The 14,404-nt window shown below is 38.0% G+C and overlaps 1 long non-coding RNA gene across 1 annotated transcript; it reads left to right on the top strand.

The window, feature by feature from the left end:
- Positions 1-1,251: 1,251 nt before the first annotated feature.
- On the top strand, positions 1,252-12,965 carry LOC123829083. Its single transcript, XR_006787540.1, has 4 exons — positions 1,252-1,465; positions 2,864-2,911; positions 7,937-8,028; positions 12,837-12,965. It is a non-coding gene; the product is annotated as an uncharacterized LOC123829083 (long non-coding RNA).
- The last annotated feature ends 1,439 nt before the right edge of the window (positions 12,966-14,404 follow it).

The raw sequence follows: 14,404 nt of genomic DNA, 5'->3' as shown, positions 1-14,404 counted from the left end.
AAATGTATTTTGATAACACTGGCAAAAAAATCCAATGCTTTTCCAAACAGGATTTCTCTGTGTGATTTGTGTCAGGGACTGTCATTTGTCAAAATGTGACAACATGCCTTTGTCTTCATTATAATGGCAAGCAACTAAGAATGTTTTATCATGGTCAATTCATTTTTCTGTATTAAAAATATATTATAGCAGACATGGAAATAGAAAGTAGAAGAAAATAACTAGATTAAATGGTCACTTTAAATTTTATCACTGTTGATTTTGATGTATATGTTAGTGCTTTTTTCTATGTATAATTTGTTTTTACAAAACTATGATCTTAGTAGCTATTCATACGTTATTTGAGAGCTGGCAAATGTAGTCTTAGGAGCAATGGATTGGTTCTCAGTCATATTCTGAAGATTCAGAAATTAGAAGAAACATTATTGATTTGGTATAGAGTCCAATTTGCCAGTTCTTAGTTAAGGCCAAAGACTGTATTTTATCATGGTGAAAAGCCTCGAGTTGTCTGAACAGTCCCGAATTTACAAGTGTCTAACAGTTAAAACTGTTTCCCAGAGCCCAACAGCCAGTTCCAGTTTCCTTGGTAGCAACGAGAAAAAGCCGTGCATGTGCAGAGTCAAGGGGCAGGAGACCAAGTGAAATTTCAGGTCATTGTTTTAGGGAAGGTGACTCAGGCTGAGCTTGGTTGTATGTCCACAGTAAGGAGCAGAGTAGCTGTGTGGCCCCATTGCCTGGGCAAAGGGATGCTGAGCTCAAGATGAACAGCCTTGCAGAAGTGGCTTACCAGGATGCCAAGCACGAGGGTTTTGGACTTTTCCAAATGGAAGCTCCACGGAAGAAGTTGAAAGCACAGGTTCTGCAGCCAGCCTGTCGGGGTTGGACCAGCTCCAAATACAAGCTCTAAAATCTTGGACAAATCACTGGCTCTGTCTTAGCCTTAGTTTCTCCGTATGGAAAAGGGAAATATTCCTCCCTCCTGATTATTGTGAAGAAATAACTGAATGGCATGACAATGCTTGTGTTAAGCACACTGCCTGACAGGTAAACACGTATTAGAATGAGCTGGCTGTCCTCAAGACCCAACCTTTCTCTGCCACAGCCAGCGTCCCTACCGGCCCTACTTCCGGGAGTGCCTTGATTTCAGACTTCCTCAGCGGATCCCTCCGCGCTTGCGTCACTTCCGGGAGAATCCGGTCCTGTTCCTCGAATACCCGGATGTAATTTTCATGGATGCCATCAGTAAGGGACCGCAATGAAGACAGAGTCAAGAATTGCCCGGAAAGCCCTCAGAGTTGGCTTCAAGGAGGCCTCTCTAAAGGACAAAAGATGGATGGCTGGGTGTCAAGGTGCCCTAAATGGTCCTAGGATGTGCCCTCGCACTTCCTGTTAACCTGCCGCCAAGTTTCCAGACCATTCACTTCCCTTGGCAGGGTGGGGCTCCCTTCCGATCCTGACCTTCTTGGTGCGTCGGGCTTTTGTTCCGGTCATTCCCCTCAGCCCTGGAGAGGATGGGGCTTATGGTGGCTGGTCTCGGAGGAAGGGGAGGGTAGCTAGGACGGAGAGAGGTGGGGCGCGCCGAGGATGGCCGGGTGGCGGAGGACCCGGGGACGCCCCACTAAGTGCAGCTCCTGCCGCCGCCCAACTGGAGCCTCGTCCGGAGTCGTTTTCGCCTGAGATGCTCCTCGCAGGGGGTGTCTCAGAGTTGGTCATAGGGCTCTTCCCAACCGACCAAACCACGCTCAACAGTAGACTTTGATCCTGGAAAATAACTAGGATTCGTGTAGTGCAGTTTGTGGTGGTGGTGGTTTCTTTCTTTTTAATCCCAGACAAGCAAACTGATAATGTTAAAGTTTCGGAATTAATAGGGGAAACTCACAGTTGAATTATGTGGTGGGCTTTCTTTTAAGGTTTATTTTAAGTTTGGATAATGCTGAGATTTTACCAAAAAGATTAAAAAATGAATATTTTGAGAAAATAGGCTATTTTAAATGCTCAGGGAGTAGAACTTTGCTACTGTGTAGTCGTCATGCTGAAACTTGTAGACACCAGAATTGTACCTTGTGATAAGGCTTTAATTGCCGGAAGCTTCTGAAAATGCAACAATTCTTGTTATAGATGTAGATACATTAATTAGAGTTAGTTTTCCTCACTTCAGGGTACCCTATAAATTTTGTCATAAGGTAAAATAAAAAAATGTTAGTTGATTCATTAACATTTCCTGGTAGTTAAAATTACTTTTTAAATGTTACACTGTGTAATACACATTACTTTCTTATAGAAAGAAAATATGGAAACTATATTTAAGGCAGATCAACTCCATATAATACAGTGTGTAACAATTTAGATTTTCACTTAAACTCTCACAATTAGAAAAGCTCACCTAGAAAAGCTTAAAAAAAAAGAAGAAAATAAATCTAGACATTGACTCCTTCTCAGAACATTCCATACTTTGAACACAAAACAAAATGACATTAGAAAGCACCTGGGATTTACTTGTATACAACTACACACTATGTGTAAAGCTCTGAGTTGGTAATGGATGAAAAAGTGTTCTAAGACATATATAAAGTAAGGAATCAGTCACTAACAAGTTCTTACTTTCTGGCCAAATCATGTCTCCCTGTGGTAACTTTTAACCTCCAAAACTTGTGACTGTTTTACTAGCACTTAGGTATACAGATTGTAATCATATTTTAAAGGAAGCAAAAATAAACGATCTGTTCATACATTTTAAATGTGTTTTTTTGATGATGTGTTACTTGAGATTGTGTTTATAAATGCATTTGTACACAGAAGAGTACTTAGTAACTTGATGGTCATAGATAGCCTTTGTTCTTACTTTTTGTATGTTTTCTTTCAGGTAAGGTCTTGGCACAATACCATATGGACCTGGACAAAATTTGTTAAGGTGGAAATTTTTATTGTATTAATTAGTTCAAACACTTGACCAATCTCGTTAGTTTTCTAGTACTTTAGACAAATAACTATATGTGGGGTTCATGTTGTGAGCAATGTCTATGGGATAATTGAGGATCACTTTAAATTATTTCCTACCAAATGTAAAGTTGGATCTCATATAGTTAATTTTCATGGAGCACTTACTGTAGGTAAGTATCTGTGTTAGTCTTATACACACATTATCTCACTGAATATTTACAGTAACATCATCAGTTAGGTCTATTAAAGTAGCTGCTTTATAGATGGAAAAACTGAGGCAAAGAGGGATTAAGTTCCTTGTCCATAGTTTCCAAAACTGGAGCCACATTCTAGAGCCTTTTCTTCCATATAACTGAAGACTTTGGGTAGAAAAAGCATAAGAGTGAACTCAGACCTGGACTCTGGTCCTGCCTACCCTGTTTTTTGAGTTAGAGCGTCATTCAACCTCTCAGAATTTTCCCTCTCGTATGAGAAAGGAACACTATAAACTCATACAGGGTCCAGTACAAATAACACCCCTTTTTTATGAGCTGGTAATCTGTACCAAATCTTTTATTACAAAATCATAAGCATGTAATTCTGTGACATAACAATATCATACTTAAGCACAGCATACGACATTTTAGGTGAAATGTTCAAATTGCTGCCCACCTTTTGTGAGATATTCACATACCCTACCAACCACACTCAGTGGCGTTACTTCTGTCAGACCCTGTATTTTATTGAATCTTGATTTATCAAGAATCCTTAAAAGGGTGGCTTCACCATTGTCTCTCAGTTTTTCTTTCAAGCCTCTGACACTTGTTTAGTAAGTTTTGATGCACATACACAGGCTGTGACAACTCCATCTCTATTGCTGGTTTGGTCTGCCCATGTTGTAAGATGTGGCTGATTTCAGAGGTGTCAAAATACATATTAAATAATGTGTATCTTGTAACTGATGACATAAATTGGTCATATCTGGGCTTTTCAACCTTAACACTATGACATCTGTGACTTTATAACATTTTATTGCAGGTTTATGTATTTTTAATGTAAATGATTCAAAATAAAACATAAGTGTCTTTCTGTCTTTTTCACCTTTGAATCCCAATACCCAGAACAATGCCTAGCATATAGTAAATGCTCAGTAAATATTTGCTGAGCAATGTAAAATAAAATCCCTATTTTATATTACAAATGCAACATTTTAAAAAATTGTATTTGACTTAAATTTGACACAATATAATAGTATCAACAGTGCAAAAATTGTTTGCTAATAGTTTTTGCATTCAGAAGTATACTATAATAAAACAGTAGTTATTCTTTGCCAGCATCTTTTCTGCTCACTATGTTGATTGTGATTAGGTGTGGAGTATATTTTGTTCCTTGAAGAGTTAGAGTGAAAACTGAAATACTGGCATAATGACCTAATAAGGAATCAAACTGGTTTTATATTTTTAAACTAGCTGGTGTATAAGCAAACTGTTTCATATATAGGGACTTTTATTTTAACAAAAGTTGAAAAAAATGTTATTTGATACCTTTATTATATTTTTTAGCATTCTTGAGGTAATTAAGCATACCATCCTTCCAAATGTACAAATAGAATTAAATATGTGTGAGTTATGAATGATGGAAATAAACTGTACTTTAAAGATATTTTTGAAAGTGTGAATGGACAGAAAAGTGTTCAAGTTTTGGAGTGGGCAAGTGTAGTAAGATAATGTAACTAAAGAAATCTCAGTGATATTTATAGTACGCATGTTGAGGTTTGTACTTTCAGTTAGAACCAGCATGGGGGTGTAGGAATTATTACAGAGTTATAGACCATTCTCTGGAGGCAATTTTTTAAAAAGATTTTATTTATTTATTTTTAGAGAGGGAAGGGAGGGAGAAAGGGAGAAAGAGAGAGAAACATCAATGTGCGGTTGCTGGGGGTCATGGCCTGCAACCCAGGCATGTGCCCTGACTGGGAATCGAACCTGCGATGCTTTCGTTCGCAACCTGCGCTCAATCCACTGAGCTATGCCAGCCAGGGCATGGAGACAATTATTTAAGTGGTTCTGCTGTGGCTAGAAAAGCCAAAAACACGAGGTATTATCAGAAAAGGATGTTGGAAAATTAACAAAAAATATCTTACCCTCAAAGAACACAGTGGTCTATGCCCATTTTTGAACCAAGCACTGGCAAAGAAAATGAATTACTCTTAGACATCTAAGTCCCATTTCATAGTTGAGGGTAATCTTCAAATGTTTGGTAGGGAGGGGTACATAAAAATTTAAGCTTTTGTTAGGAGGAAGGGGGAAATGGATGCTAGAATAGGTAAAAACAGAATCCACTGCAATGCCTCTGTTGTCTTCTAACAACCCTTGGGTCAGGGCAATGAACACTAAAAGCAGAGAGAGATTATGGACAATGTAGTTTAAAAATAAATAATCCTGATATTCTGTAAATGCACCACACATTTTTAAAGCTCATGATTTAATAGGTTCATCAAAAAAGTTACTCCTGTCACCCTAGCTGGAGTGGCTCACTTGGAGCATCGTCCAGTCAACCAAAAGGTCATGGGTTTAATTCCTGGTCAGGGCACGTGGGTCAGGACACATGGCTGGCTTGCGGGTTTGGTCTCCAGTGGGGGTGTGTACAAGAGGTTCCCTGTTACAATGCTTAGGAGAGGCAGCTGGTCAATGGTTGGGGCGCATACAAGAGGAGATTGCTGTTTCTCACATCAATGTTTCCCTCCCTCTCTCCCTTCCCCTCACTCTAAAATGAATAAGCATGTCCTTGGGTGAGGATTAAAAAATCACTTTTGTCAGACAGCATATTAAGAAAATATATTTGAATTACTTCAAATAAAGAAGGTTAAAGGAACATGGAAAATTACCTACTAATAGAAGAAATTTCAGCTCTTTGGGACTTGATGAAATAAACTAATCTTCTGGGTAACAGAAAAACAGAAAATGGGAGTGAGGATGGAAAGAATGGAGTTCCTGATAAATCAGGTGGAGTCCCTGATAAATCAAGTGTAAAAACAATCAATGTAGGAGGAGACTGACACTATAAATGAAACTATTCAGTATCTCCAGCTTTAATAGAGATTTACACACAATTTTAAAAAGTGTCAATGAGAAGAAATTGAGACTTGGGGTTAGTTAATAAAGTCTATTTACTCTCTATAGAATGGTTCTCAAAATAGGAACCTTCTCCAGTACAACCTGAATCAAGGGTGCAGTATATGTGTATCCAGTGCCTGGCATATTACCTGATACATAAAAGTCACTAGAATGGTATTTGTTGAATGAATGAAAAATGAATGATCAAAAGACAGGTAAGTGATGAAGGTACTAATGAATCCAAATACCATTTACTAGTAATTCCTAATATGATATTTCACCATTCTTCAAGCAAATAGCATCCATGATGGCACTATTGCTCTCTTTCCAGCCTATGAGATGCTAATTGTTACTAATACTAATAGGTACTATTTATTGAGCATTTAACATGTGTCAAGCACAATATAAGTGCTTTTTTTTTTGCATCAATTGATTTTTTAAAATCCTCATCAGAGGATATTTTTATTGATCTTAGAAAGGAAGAGAAAGAGAGAAACATCAATTGGTGTTTTCCCGTATGCAACCTGACTGGTGATTGAACCCACAATTTTTGGTGTACAGGGATGATGCTCCAACCAACTGAACCACCTGACAGGGCAGCCCCAATGCATTTAATCCTTTTAACAACTTTGTGTTATGGAGAGGAGATCAAGGCTCAAAGAGATTAAATAATTTGCCCAAAGCTAGACAGCTGATAAATAATGGAGTTTGGGTTAGAACTCAGTTTTGATTCACTTTGTAAATTGAAGCCTGTGCTCTAATTTGCTACACTGCTTCTTCCATAATGTGCAACATTCTGCAAATACATTTTCTCCTTTGAAATTACCTTTGACACTACTTTGGGTTTCCTGCTTTGGCACTGTTTCTTATTGCCAGGGGCCATCATGAGCTCTTTTGTTTATGAACTACTTCATTCTTTATTGGCTTCTTTTGAAAACTTATCCCAAGATCTGAAACCCTCACTCAGTAGAATTCTACACTAAATATATTCAATTTATTGCTTTATAAATCCCATTCTCTTCTGCAGTTGGGCAAGCCTCCTGAGAGGCCTTACATAAGCCCCTTTCCCTCTTTGCTCCCAGGGATCAGCATCCCATCCTTTATCTCGGGTTTGCACAACTGCTGCTCAACCCAGATCAGACATAAATGTCTATCATTTCCTGTTGTCCCAAGTACCTTTCTTTAAAGGTGTTTTCCTATTTGTCTCATTGTTTTAGGATTTGAGTCATCATATTTTATTACAATTTCTCTCAGATTTATCTTGGTTGTATTTGAAACTGGTATTTTAAAAATGTTTTAAAGTTCTAATCCAATGGAGAGGCAAAATTAAGCAGCTTTTCCTCTTTACTTTTGGAAAGGGTTGAAAATAGAGATCTCTGCTAACGTAAATCCCTCCATGGCTGCCCTCACTATCCTTATCTCGTCAGTGTTGCCCCAGGCTTCCAGTGGGAGAGGCCTCAGAGAAGTTTTTCTGTTATTCCTAAAGCACTCTATCTGTTCCCTCTGACCATCCCCAGATAAGACCTTTCTGCCTCTGTCTCTGCATACCTTCAGGGACCAGGGCACAACCTTCCCATTGTCCAAATTTTACCCAAAGGGTAATAGAGGTGCCGATTTTATTGACTTTTGTCTCTAAGTCTCAGAGCAGCTGGAAAGTTACATTTTTTACTTTCAAACAGGTAGTGTGGGTTTTTTTCAAATGAAGAAGGATGACCGCTTTGACTTAGCTGAGATTAAACCAAACTTAATTGCCAGCAAAGACAAGATTGATTGATTAGGCCCAGCCATCTTAGTGAGTCAAGTTTTCCACAAGGACTTATTGTCAAACCAAGTGACTTAATTTTTAGTGTTGGTAAATGTATGTCCTTCTTTTGTGGTCACTGTCATTTTATGTTCAACAGAAACACTGAAAGGAAATGTTAGCTAAGCTAGATGAAGACTCCAAGTGGTCAGCTTGCTGTTTGGTGCCTTCAGAGGAATTGAATAAGAGGATGTAAGTACTTTTAATTCAGTTTAAGGAAATTTCTGATGTCCAAGTATTAAAGGCCTCATTTCCAGTACCTTTGTAACCCTTAATAGAGGATAGAATTTGGGGCCTCCATGTCTTAAGTAGATAGGCCCCATCTCAAGGAGCCTACAAAGGGGACTTTGTCTGAGGCCTCTTCCTTTTAGGCTCAGAAGAATCTGTTGAGCAGGCAACATTTTTATGTTTTCCTGTCTGTGGCAATTTCCTATGGCTGTGTGAATTCACAGCCACACTCAGCATCAGTGCCCTCCCCATTATTGGATCCTTAAGAAGTGGGCCCCTTTTTAAGAAAATCAAATTTATTAAGGTATAATTTGCATACAATAACATGCATACATTCGGTAAATTCAGACAAATATATACATACTTAGTGTAACCATCATCACAATGAAGATATAGAGAGAGCATTTCCTTTACCCTATAAGGCTTCCTTGTGCCACTCCCACTCAGTCCTTCCCACACCCAAGTCCCTGGCCAAAGCAAGCATTGAGAGTAACACCCAGGAGACGAGCATCTAACATTGCTGAATAAACTTGTCTTTCCTAGAATTTCAAACAGAGAATTATACATTGTGTTCTTTTGTGGGTTTTCTTTCATTCAGTGTCATGTTTTTGAAATTCAGCCACGTTCTTGATATATCAGTAGCTTGTTTTTACTGCTTAGTACTGTTCCACTGTATGGATACACCGTAGTTTGGGGGTCTATTCCCCTATTGATGGACATTTGGGTTTCCAGTTTTTTGGCTGGCCTTTGTTTGGACATATGTTTTCATTTCTCGTGGGTAAATACTTAGGAGTGGAATGAATGCCTTGCGTCACATTGGTTAGAGTGTTGTTCTGAATACTAAGGCAATCCCTGGTCAAGGCACATACAAGAATGAATCAATGAGTGCATAAATAAGTGAAACAAAATAGATATTTCTCTCTCTCTCTCCCCTTTCCTCTCTCTCTCAAAAAAATCAGTTAAATAAATTTTAAAAAGAAAGAAAAATAAACTGCCAAACTGTTTTCTCAGAGTGGTTTTACTATTTTACATTTCCACCAGCAATGTGTTAAGAGTTTCTACTGCTCCACATTCTCACCAACACTATGTAGCCATTCCAGTAGGTGTGTAGTGGTCTCATTATGGTTTTAATTTACACTTCTTTGATGGCTACTGATGCCAAGGATCTTTTTATGTGTTTATTGGCCATACTTTTGTGAAGTGAACAAATATTTATAAGCAACTGACATTTGCTAGACAACTATTCCCTGGCCCACTTGGACTTCTAGAATGGCCACCAGAGTTATACTATCCCTACCCAACCACACACCCTTATTGCACCAAATCGCTTCCCTTTCTTTAGGTCAGGGATCAGTAACATTTTGTGAAGAGCCAGATAATATTTTGTTCTTTGTAGGCCGTAAGAACTATGTCACAACTCTGCAACTCTTGTCATCATAAGAGCAGCTGCAGATGATATGTAAATGAATCAGTGTGGTTGTGTTCCAATGAAACCATTTATGGACCCTGAAATTGTTACAAAATATTTTTCTTTAGGTTTGTTTTCAATCATTTAAAAAGGCAAAATTATTCTTAGCTTGCAGGTCTAAGCTTGCCAAACTGCTCAAGAGTTCAGCAGGCCCTTAGGTTGTAGTGGAATCACACAGTTATGAGTTTGAATCTCAGCTCCACTGTTTATCAAGCTGTGTGGCCTTGGGCTCATTTCTCCTCCTCCCTTCTAAAGACTTTCTGGAAGTCTCAAACTTTTGCTTCCACCTATATTTTATTGGCTGAAACTTAGTTCACATGTTTATACCTACTGAAAGGGAGGCTGAGAAAGTCACTCAGCTATGTGACCATGTACCCAGTGGAAAATTTGGGTTCTGTTACTGAGGCTGAATAAAAGAATGGATGTTACAGTAGTTAATGCAGTCTGTGCCATACACTTCTTGTCCATCGCCCTGTTCAGATGTTCTCTGAGCTGCAGAATAGGCTCTGGAATTAAACTAGACACTAAGCTTAGCCACAACTGCCTGCTTGGGAGGGGCCTTATGTAGGAATAATTTTGTTAAGTTACAATGAGAGAAACCAGAGTTTAAAGTCCAAAGAGTCTCAGTGCATCAGTGGAAACTTTTATTAGTAACTACAAAAATACCATCCCCTAAATCTTTACAATATTGTCATTTTAGATCTCTTTTGTGATGCTCTTCAATACTCTGTATCGGGTTCTGAGGTTAAATCTACTTTTGGTGATGATAGTGCTTTGGTGAACAAAATGTCAACATGGACTTTTTCTACTCTGCTAGTCAGTGAAAATTTAAAATATGTAGGTATGATTATTTAAAAAATATTTTGCCTTGAATCTCCCCACCAACCCCATTGTAGTACTTGTCTCCACAGCACTTAGACTTTTATTTATTTTTTTTAAAAGATTGTACTTATTTATTTTCAGAGAGAGGGGAAGGGAGGGAGAGAGGGAGAGAAACATCAATGTGTGGTTGCCTCTCGCATGCCCCAAACCAGGGAGCTGACCTGCAACCCAAGCATGTGCCCTGACTGGGACTCAGACTAGTGACCTTTTGGCTCATAGGCTGGCACTCAATCCACTGAGCCACACCAGCCAGGGCCACCTAGACTTTTAGAAAACTGGTAGTGTCGACATTTTGAATTGATGGAACTTTGTTTGATCATCTCTAAAGGATTTCATGAGAGACTTAATCTGATTCTGAGAAGTCTACTAAAATCTTTGACTTATTATCTATAGTCAGAGTACTTAACCAGATACATGGGACTCTTCCAAAGACATGGAGACACTCATACAGGAACAGCTTCCACTGAGCACACTACTCTTCAAATGCCCACAGAAGAGCGCATCCCAAATCTTAGGCATATGAGGGTGGCAATAGGGGATTTAGATTGCAGTATTTGGATTTAGAGAGTAAGTCTTTCTATTTGGATGAAAATAACATGATTTTATACTGTTACAGAACAAATAGAACAGGTTTTATTTACTTGTTTATGTACTGTGACTTTATCATGTTCTGACAAAAACTATTTTGCTTGAAAATAGTGGGAACATGTGTCTGTTTGTTAGATTCCTCTCCTCCAAAGCTCTTTTATGCTGAAATTGTGTTCTCCCCAAAATGGAAGAAACCTCACCATCTTCTGGAAGACTTTCTTTGAAGTGCTATTGTTATGTGAACTAGAGACCACTGGCTTTTAATGGAAGTGTTTTGGGTCACCCAGTGTCTATGAGTTATAAAATGAATTGATTTATTGTGAAGTTGATGTATTATAGTTTTTGAATCTATAAATGACTTTCTCAAAAGACTGCTGGTCCTACATTTGTTTGCTGTTCAGTAATAAAGTATCTTTGAACATTGGAATAGGATCCTATTAAAAAGAAGACTGCATAAATACCAAGGGTTTCATTTAGAGCCTCTTTGAGGCACAATAAAGAAGTCAGTCTCCTTGATCTGAGAAGCTTTTTATTTTTATTTTATTTTTATTTTTTTTAAGATTTTATTTATTTATTTTTAGAGAGGGAAGGGAGGGAAAAAGAGAGAGAGAGAGAGAGAGAAACATCAATGTGCAGTTGCTGGGGGTCATGGCCTGCAACCCAGGCATGTACGCTGACTGGGAATCGAACCTGCAACACTTCGGTTTGCAGCCTGTGCTCAATCCACTGAGCTATGCCAGCCAGGGCACCTGAGAAGCTTTTTATTTTAACACAATTTTTTAAAATGTATTTTTACCAATTGTAAAAGTAATTCATATTTACTGTAGAACACGTGAGAACACAAAGTTACAACAGAAAAAAAATAAGAATCATCCACAGTCCCACTACCCAGCAATAACTATGTTAAATCCTTTGACAAACTTCCTTTGAGATAGTAAAATTATTGGGTTGGCCAAAAAGTTCATTTGATTTTTCCCATAAGATGGGTCTAGTAGCACTTAGTGGTCTTTAACTACATTCGAAACAATTTGGTTAGATTGTAATGTGACAGCTGTCATATCAACATGCATTAAAAAAACATCAAAATTGGTGAATTTATGTATAACCATTTTAATACTAAAGATGGAAGAAAATAAGCAACATGTTCAGTATATTATTCTTTATTAGCTCAAGAAAAGTAAAAACTCAATTGAAACACACAAAAAAGATTTGTACAGTGTATGGAGAAGATGCTGTGACCAATCAAACATGTTAAAAATGGTTTGCAAAGTTCCATACTGGAGATTTCTCATTGGATGTGATGCTCCATGGTCAGGTAGACCAGTTGAGGTTGATAGCAATCAAATTGAGACATTAATTGAGAACAATCATTATCATACCACATAGGGTATAGTCGACATACTCAAAATATCCAAATCAATAAAGTTGTTTGTGAAAATGAAAAGTGTGCCTTTTATTTTATGGAAAAAACTAAAAGGACTTTTGGGCCCACCCAATAAATTAGTTTTCTTTGAACCAGTGAAATATACCTAGTGGGCTGGCTACCCTAAAGTGATTTGTAAATAAGGGAGGGCTTTGAGCCTCTATAATTCAAAGCCTCTATAATTTCACTTAGCACCTCACTGGGAGGAATCGTCCAGTAAAACATGAGTCTTCCTGAATACACTAATTGCTCATACTGCAGCAGCACATACCCAAACAAACCCTTCAGTATTTCTTAATACTTCTTGGAGATCATGGTTTCTAGGATGACATAATATTTTGGGGTGCCTTGATAGTAGGACCAGTTGAGGTTATAAGTCCTTAAAGAGATGAATTCTATTTCTTCCCTCAGGTGTGTGAAAGAAGAAAGAAAGGTGTGAAATTGGAGGATATGGTCCCATCATCTCAGATTATAACAAACTACCTCCCTGGTAGCTGAAATCCATGAGACACCTTTGCCAAAAGCAAATAAATTATTTACTGAGTCACTTTTTTGACCTGGATATGTTGGGATGGCAAATAGTGGTCGTGTCTGTCTCTGAACACTTCTGGGACAGTTGATTTTATATTCCCTCTAATGCCAAGAACAATGCCTGAAGCCTAGTTTGGTCATATTTAATAAAGCAATTGTGTTAAGAATAATAAAAATCAAAGAGCACTTGAGGACACATATTGACACTAGGTCACTTCTAAAGCCACTTAACTATGTAAGAGATCCAGATCTTAGCTGTGGTGTCACCCTTCCTGACCACATTGCTAACGCAGTAGTGTCATATCTAGGAATGGAGGTAGGTACAGGAATAATCTGCAGGTCAGTACAAGGACAAGGCTGCAGGCTGCAACCACATGCCACCTAGCCCTGCCCTTCTGTACTAAGGTGGTTTTCAGTGGCAAAGGGATGTCACTGGCTGCCTTTGGCACCTTCTGGAAAAGATATGCATGCACAGTAAAAGTGTTTCATTTCTGCATTATACATAGCATGTTTTTTCAAAGTACAGCCTCACTGCATCAAAATCACTTGTAGTGCCTTTTAAAAATGCAGGTTCTTGATTTCCATTCCAGATTTGCTGAATCAAATCTTTTGATCCTGAGGTCCATATGATTTTTATGCACCCTGTTCTTTGAGAACCTGGTATTAAGTAGTTTTTTCAAGCTTTTATGACTGTGACCTAGAGTTATAAATATGTTTAATAGAACAATACATATACCTACTAGGGCAATGCACTCATATGTTCTCTTCAATTATTTTTTATTCAATTTTCTAACTGTGACCCACTAATTTGATTTCATCACCTACTAATTCTGGATAAGAAGATTGAATTAGATGACTTTAATGTTTCAACATTAAGATTCTACAACTAGGGAAAAACTGGAAAATATAAAATAAATAATTTTATCCTTTCTTTTCTCCTTTCAAATTGCAGCCAATATGAAGGATTGTCACAATTCATTAGTGCACCACAGGTGACATACTTGGGCTTTACTGTCATTCTGCCACTAACTACCTGTATGACTCTGAATACTCAAAACTTTTGGGCTTCAGTTTTTATCTAAAATGTTAATGCTTTCCTCTTATATTTTATAAAATTTCTCAAATGAGATGAAACTGTGAGGAATCTCTGTGAATTCTAGATGCATGCATTAACATAAGATCGTGTTCTTTTACAAGAACTGAACTTGAAAACATTTGGACTGCAAGTCACCTCTCTTACATCTCTTGTGTTTTGGTCATAACTACCACTCTCCTTAATCCCTAGTAGATGACTTTTAGAGAAAAAGGTACTGCAGAAATCACATGAATATTTATGCAAACGTTTGGTTCTTACTCTTATATCTTAGTTGCTTGTAAGAGAAAATGTCCTGAAGAAACACTCCTGGGAGAGCAATCCAGATCTTTGGTCTCCTAGCTATGTTGTTAGG

The sequence above is a fragment of the Phyllostomus hastatus genome, unplaced genomic scaffold (genome assembly GCF_019186645.2).
Source record: "Phyllostomus hastatus isolate PE091 unplaced genomic scaffold, TTU_PhHast_1.1 phas_scaffold_1066, whole genome shotgun sequence".
In the NCBI taxonomy this organism is placed as follows: domain Eukaryota; kingdom Metazoa; phylum Chordata; class Mammalia; order Chiroptera; family Phyllostomidae; genus Phyllostomus; species Phyllostomus hastatus.
This window is presented reverse-complemented; position numbering and strand designations above follow the sequence as displayed.